We start from the raw sequence: 6,378 nt of genomic DNA on the forward strand, positions 1-6,378 counted from the left end.
CATTTTCTGGAATGAAAAGTGAGAAATTATCTTAAAAAGATGCGCTATAAAAAAACCCTGATAAAACAGTTTTTTGAGCCTATGTATTTAAAAAACAAAAAAACAAAGAGTGTGTGCTGTAACTCTTTTGAATTCCTGTATGCAGTTTTCTTCACAGGGAGCTTATCTACTCCATGCCTACGTTTCCCAGTGATTCACTCTACTGTGAGATGGTACACATTTGGTTCAGAAACCAGTTTTTATTTCTCCCATTTCCTGTTTTATCAAGATTTCGTAGTTGTTCAGCTTGAATTATAACACCATCATTTGAATATACACAATTCAGAAAAACTCCTTCACGTGTTCTAGTCTTAAAGGTCCTGCATACATTTTAAACACATCTTAACTATCAGTTAGGTTACTGTACTGGAGACTGTTTTGTGCTCTGCTTTTAGGGAAACAAATGTTGAACCTCACATTTTTATAAGGTAACAGTATAATTAAAAGGTGTAAAGGTCTTCATCTCTTAGGCTTGCTTTCTCCTAAGGTTGCCCAAGCAGTGGTTGGATTTTATACACATTACTACAGAAATAATACTGAAGTTGGATAAGGCCATCCATTCTATGTTCATGTCTTTCTTGGGGCTAGCAGCCCTGATACAGTATAAACCACTTGTGTTTAAGAGTAAAAACAGTATATGCAGTTCTCATGGAACTTAAAAATGAAAGTCATGTCACCCTATTGTAATCTGTTGGTGCTTTTTTAGAATGTAGCTTAATCATGACAGACCTTGATGTTTATTTCTTATTTAAACCCTCCTCTTTACACTTAAGCATTTATAGAAGGGTCAGATTTCTTGTTTAACTTATATGGACCTATGTATAGTACAACCCAGTGATATCAGACAAGAATTAATATTTCACTCTATTTCAAGTGCTTAGAAAGCTTTTATTGTGAGTTAAATTGCTAATGCAAAGTTTACAGCCTTCTGGTACTGAAAACCAGACACACAAAACAAGTTACAGACGATGAAGATAAAGAGTATGTTTTCTTTGCAGAGCTTTGGAAAAAAAATCACTTAAACTCTTACTACTGAATGGAGTAAGCCCTAGAATCCTATTTATATTCCAGGGAAAAGAAAGTCTGCATTTGTTTCATGGCTTAAAGCATCTGGTTATACATATTACATTGCAATAGTGATATTGAAAAATTGTCTCTTGCCTAGCGTTTTTATTGTCCTATGAACAGGAATTAAATTTTAAAGTACTGCTTGAAGATGGCTGTGCTAACTAATGTCAATGCAGGAGCAATATTTTTACCTGTTTATAGATGACAGTATTACTAAAATTTCTAAAATGAAGGCATTTATTTAGTCTCAGTTACTTAAGAAAAATATAAATTTTAAAAAGGACTCTTGAGATAAATCATGAACTCAGAGGCACTTTCAGATCGTCATTGTTCAGAGGCAAAATAAATACAATGGACCATCAGCTGATATCTATAATTTGGTTAAAAAGAAATTTTGTTGTAATATTTGTGGCAGTGGGATTATAAATGTCAAGTATCATTGCAAACTTTCTATATTTTCATGAACCAGTAGGTGGCCTGAAACAGAAGTGAGAAAATCAATTTTCTAAGGAGGGCCTTTGCCTTTTTAAAAAAATTTGAGATACGATTCACATACTTTTAAAATTCACTCCTCTTTTAAAGTTACATTTATTGGCTTTTTTTTAGTATATTTACAGAGTTGTGCAACCATTACCACCATCTAATTCCAGAACACTTCATCGCCCCGAAAAGAAACTCCATACCCGTTAGCAGTCACTCCCCATTCTCGCTTCTCCTCAGCCCCAGGCAAGCATTAATCTATCTTCTGTCTCTATGAATTTACCTATTCTGGACAGTTCATAAAAATGGAATCATACAGTATGTGGCCTTTTGTGTCTGACTTCTTTCACTTAGCATAACTTTTAAGATTCATCGATGCTGTAGCATGTATCAGTATTCTTTCTGTGGCTGAATAATATTCCACATGGATATACCGCATTTTGTTTATCCACTCATCAGTTGAGAGACATTTGGTTTGTTTCCACTTTTTGGCTATTATGAATAATGCTGTTATGAACATTTGTGTACAGGTTTTTTGTATGGGCATATGTTTTCAATTTGGGGAGGCATATACGTTAAGAGTAGAATTGCTGGATCATATGGTAACTCTGTGTAACCTTTTGGGAAATTGCCAGACTGTTTTCCAAAGTGACTGCACCATTTTACATTCCTGTATCCTCGGCAACACTGGTTACTCACCATCTTTTTTATTTTAGCCATTTTAGTGTGTATGAAGAGGTATCTCATTGTGGTTTTGATTTGCATTTCTCTAATGACTGATGATTTTGAGCTTCTTTTCTGTACTCATTGGCTGTTTGTATATCTTCTTCGGACAAATGTCTGTTCAGATCCTTTGCCTATTTTTAAATTGGGTCATTTATCTTTTTATTGTTGAGTTAAAGAGTTTTTTATACACTCTGGATACTAAATCCTTATCATATATATGATTTGCAAGTAATTTTTCCCATTCTGTTTGTTTTTTCACTATCTTGATAGTGTCCTTTGAAACACAAAAGTTTTTAATTTTGATGAAGTCTAACTTATCTGTTTTATTCTTTGGTCCCTTGTGCTATTGGTGTCATACCTTAGAAACCCATTGCTTCATCCAGTGTCACAAAGATTTATACCTATTTTTTTCCCTAAGAGCTTTATGGTTTAATATAGTTCTTACATTTCAGTCTTTGATCCATTTTGAGTTAACTTTTATGTATGATATGAGGTAGGGGTCTGATTTCATTCTTTTGCATTTAGATATCCAGTAGCCCCAGCATCGTTTGTTGAAAAGACTATTTCCTCATCAAATTTTCTTGCCACCTTTGTTGAAAATCAGTTGCCCATGAATATATGACTTTGTTCTTGGATTCTCAGTTCTATCTCACGGATGTATACATCTATCCTTATGCCAGTATTGTTTTGAATACTGTAACTATGTATTAAATTTTGAAATTGGCAAGTGTACATCCTCCAACTTTTTTCTCTTTCAAGATTGTTTAGGCTGTTCTGGTTCCCTAGCATTTTCACATGAATTTTAGAATCAGTTTATCAATTTCTGTAAAAAGGCCACTCACTTTTAATAGGAAAAAAAAAAAGTACTTGAAATTTAGAACTTAAAATCTTAGAATGTTATGGCTGAGAGGGACTATAGAATTCATCTAGTTCAACACGCTTATTTTAGTATTGAATGAATGGGCCTATGGGAGGTAAGGGGTTTGCTTGAGTCAGATAGCTGGTCAGAGACAGAGTTGGAATTGGAACCTAGCCTTCATAGAGTCTGTTCATTTTATAGTAAATGAATGAATCTAGAATCCTTATAGAATCCATTGATTCAATACTAAAATAAGGATGTTGAACTACATGAGTTCTGCAGTTCCTCTCAGGCATAACATTCTGAGATTTTAAGCTGTAAATTTCAACTACTTTTTTCCCTGCACTGCTGTGCTGCTTCGCTTCCTTAGTTACATTCACTTTGCTTAGGGGGAGTATGTTCAGTTTATCTGCTCTAAGAACAGCATCTGGCCGCTGTTACTTAGGACAATAGCCTGCTGAGAGAGAGACTGCTTCCATTCTGTGTGATGGCCAGTGAAGGTGGGGAGGGCGGGGAGAGAAAGGATAGATGTCACCTTCTGTACTTTTCTTTGGTTTTAAGATTCTAGAGTTTTATCACACGGTTATTGTTCTTTAAATATTGATGAACTCATTACCACTTAAGTCAAAGGGTGTAAATAGTGGTTAGTAATTCAGTGATTGAGAGGTTGATTGTTTGCTTGTTTGTTTGTGTGGTGGTTGTTCTCTGCCACCCCTAACCCCTTCTTTATTCAGCCATTTCATAACTACAGAGTGGCTGGCTAAGTGGATGGCTAAGTGACGACACAGTGCAAACTAGAGAAGGAATCTTCAGATCTGCCTACCTGGGCGGGGATCAAGAAAAGGTTTTTTTCCTTCTTCTTTTGCTTTTCTCTCACTCTAACCATGTGAATTGTGTTTATGAGAAAATACCCAAAATTGTCACTATAAAAACCCAGGACTTCGCTGGAAGTGAGGGTATCTTTACTTCTCTCTCCTTTTGGTCCCCCCTCCTCCCCGCCTCCGCCCCATTCCCACACAGCTCTATTTTTTTGGTGCTTTTTCCTTCACTACTCAAGCACATTTCATTTTAGTTCTTGAAGTCAAAATGTGATTTTGAGGAGCAAAATAGGAGTTTGGAGAGTTTTAAATCTCTCCTCATTGTAGTTGAAGAGAACCGAAAGTGTAGGTGCTTCTTTTGTGAAATTGTTAACGGATTCCATGGATCCTACTCAAACATTTGATACGGAGTGATAATTTCAAGCAGAGAATACACTAAGGATTCATAAGGACGTACTACATCGCTTTCTGAAGTTATTTTAATGTTCAATATCCAATTTATTGTGTGTATTTCCTTTTTCTTCTTGACACAATTTTTTTTTTTTTTGAAGGCACCACTAATTGTACATTCAAAACTAGTGAAGTCCTTCAAACAAGTCTCTATGGGAAGCTGTTTTTATTCTAAGGGTGCTGCCTGCTGTCCTTGTTTTAAATATTTTTGGAGCTCTCATTTCTCTTCAGATTCATTTACCGAGCTTATGAGAAATGTAATTTATCTTAGAAACACATTGTGGTCTTGGCCCAACATATGCCATTACCATTTGACTCTAAATGACCCCCCCCCCCAATATTTAAAAGCTCTTCTTTTATGGACAGACATTTGCTATCATAGGAGATTTTTTATATTAAAAAGTTATCTATTAAATACCAAACTATAATGAAAATAAAAGCAGTGGAATATACCAGAAATCATAAAGATGCTGTCATTCCCAACATCATCAGTAGGTCATTGTTCAGGTTAAATTTCATACTCAAGTATCAAAGGATGTATATCTCTAATGAGATTATGGAAATCTTCTGTCAGTTATAAGAAAAACAAATTACCTAAATGTATAGGATTCAGATTCTCAAGGTTTTTCAATATCTCCCATATGTAATTTTTTTCAAGGAGCCAGACTATTGTAGGAAGAAAAGTTATGTTTAATGAGAAAGATTCAGAACATTGTGCATTTTTAACTATTAAGCAGAATCTTGTATCTACATTATTGCCCAATAAAAAAAACTTCCTTCACATTTGTTTCAAATATTCTTTTGAATAGTTTTACCTGAGATAAGGAAACCATTAAGCAGAGATTTTTCTAGTATAAAAACCAGTGTAATAAATTCGTAATAGCTAAAAGACCACTTGTGTGTGTGTTATTTTTTAACTTCTTATTTTGAAATAATTTTAAACTGACAGAAAAGTTACAAGAATAGTTTAGAAGATCCTATATATCATTCCCCTAGGTTCCCCTGTTAACATTTTGCCGTATTTATTTATCATTCTATCTATATATTCATATTATTTTTTGAACGGTTTGATACTAAGTAGCAGTTATGACGTCCCATTAGCCATAAACACTACAGTGTGTATTTTTTAAAAACAAGGACTCTCCTGCATAACTACACTACTTCCATCAAAGTCAGGAAACCAATGTTGATAAAATTCTACCATTTAATCCACAAACCCCGTTCACATGTTACCAGTTAGTCCAAAATGTCCTTAAAATAATCCTTTCCTTTTTGGTCTAGGATCCAGTCCAGGATGATGCATGTGCTTAGTTATGTTTTCCCTTCAGTCTTCCTCAATCTGGAAGACTTCCTCAGTTTTTCCTTTTTTAAAATTTATTTTTATTTTTTTATGACCTTGACATTTTTGAAGAGTGCCGATCAGTTACTTTGTAAATGGTCCTTCCTTTGAGTTTGTCTGATGTTTCCTCATGATTAGATTCAGGTTATGGGTTTTTGACAGGAATACTAGAGAAGTAAATGATGCTTTGTTCTTCTCTGCATTATATCAGGAAGCACATAGTGTCAATTTTCCCCATTACTGGTGATGTTAATTTTTCATGGTTATGTTTCCAAGGTTTCTCCACTGCCAAGTTAATAAATATTTTGTGGGGAGCTACTTTGAGACTATGTCAATATCCTGTTCTTTATAAATATTTATCCTCTAGTTTTAGCATCTACTGATGATTCTTATCTGAAGAAATCAGGTAAAATTGCCAAAAGGTGATTTTCTGATTACACTGTGGCTTCTACATTTATTTGACATTCTAGTGTAAGCACATTCTCTTCTCCCCTATTTGTTTGTTCATTATTTATATCAGTGTGGAACATGGATTCTGTTTTATAATCTACAAACTATCGTGATTCATTTTGATGCTACAGTTTTCCTAGATTTGGCTA

The sequence above is a fragment of the Balaenoptera ricei genome, chromosome 2 (genome assembly GCF_028023285.1).
Source record: "Balaenoptera ricei isolate mBalRic1 chromosome 2, mBalRic1.hap2, whole genome shotgun sequence".
NCBI classification, from domain to species: domain Eukaryota; kingdom Metazoa; phylum Chordata; class Mammalia; order Artiodactyla; family Balaenopteridae; genus Balaenoptera; species Balaenoptera ricei.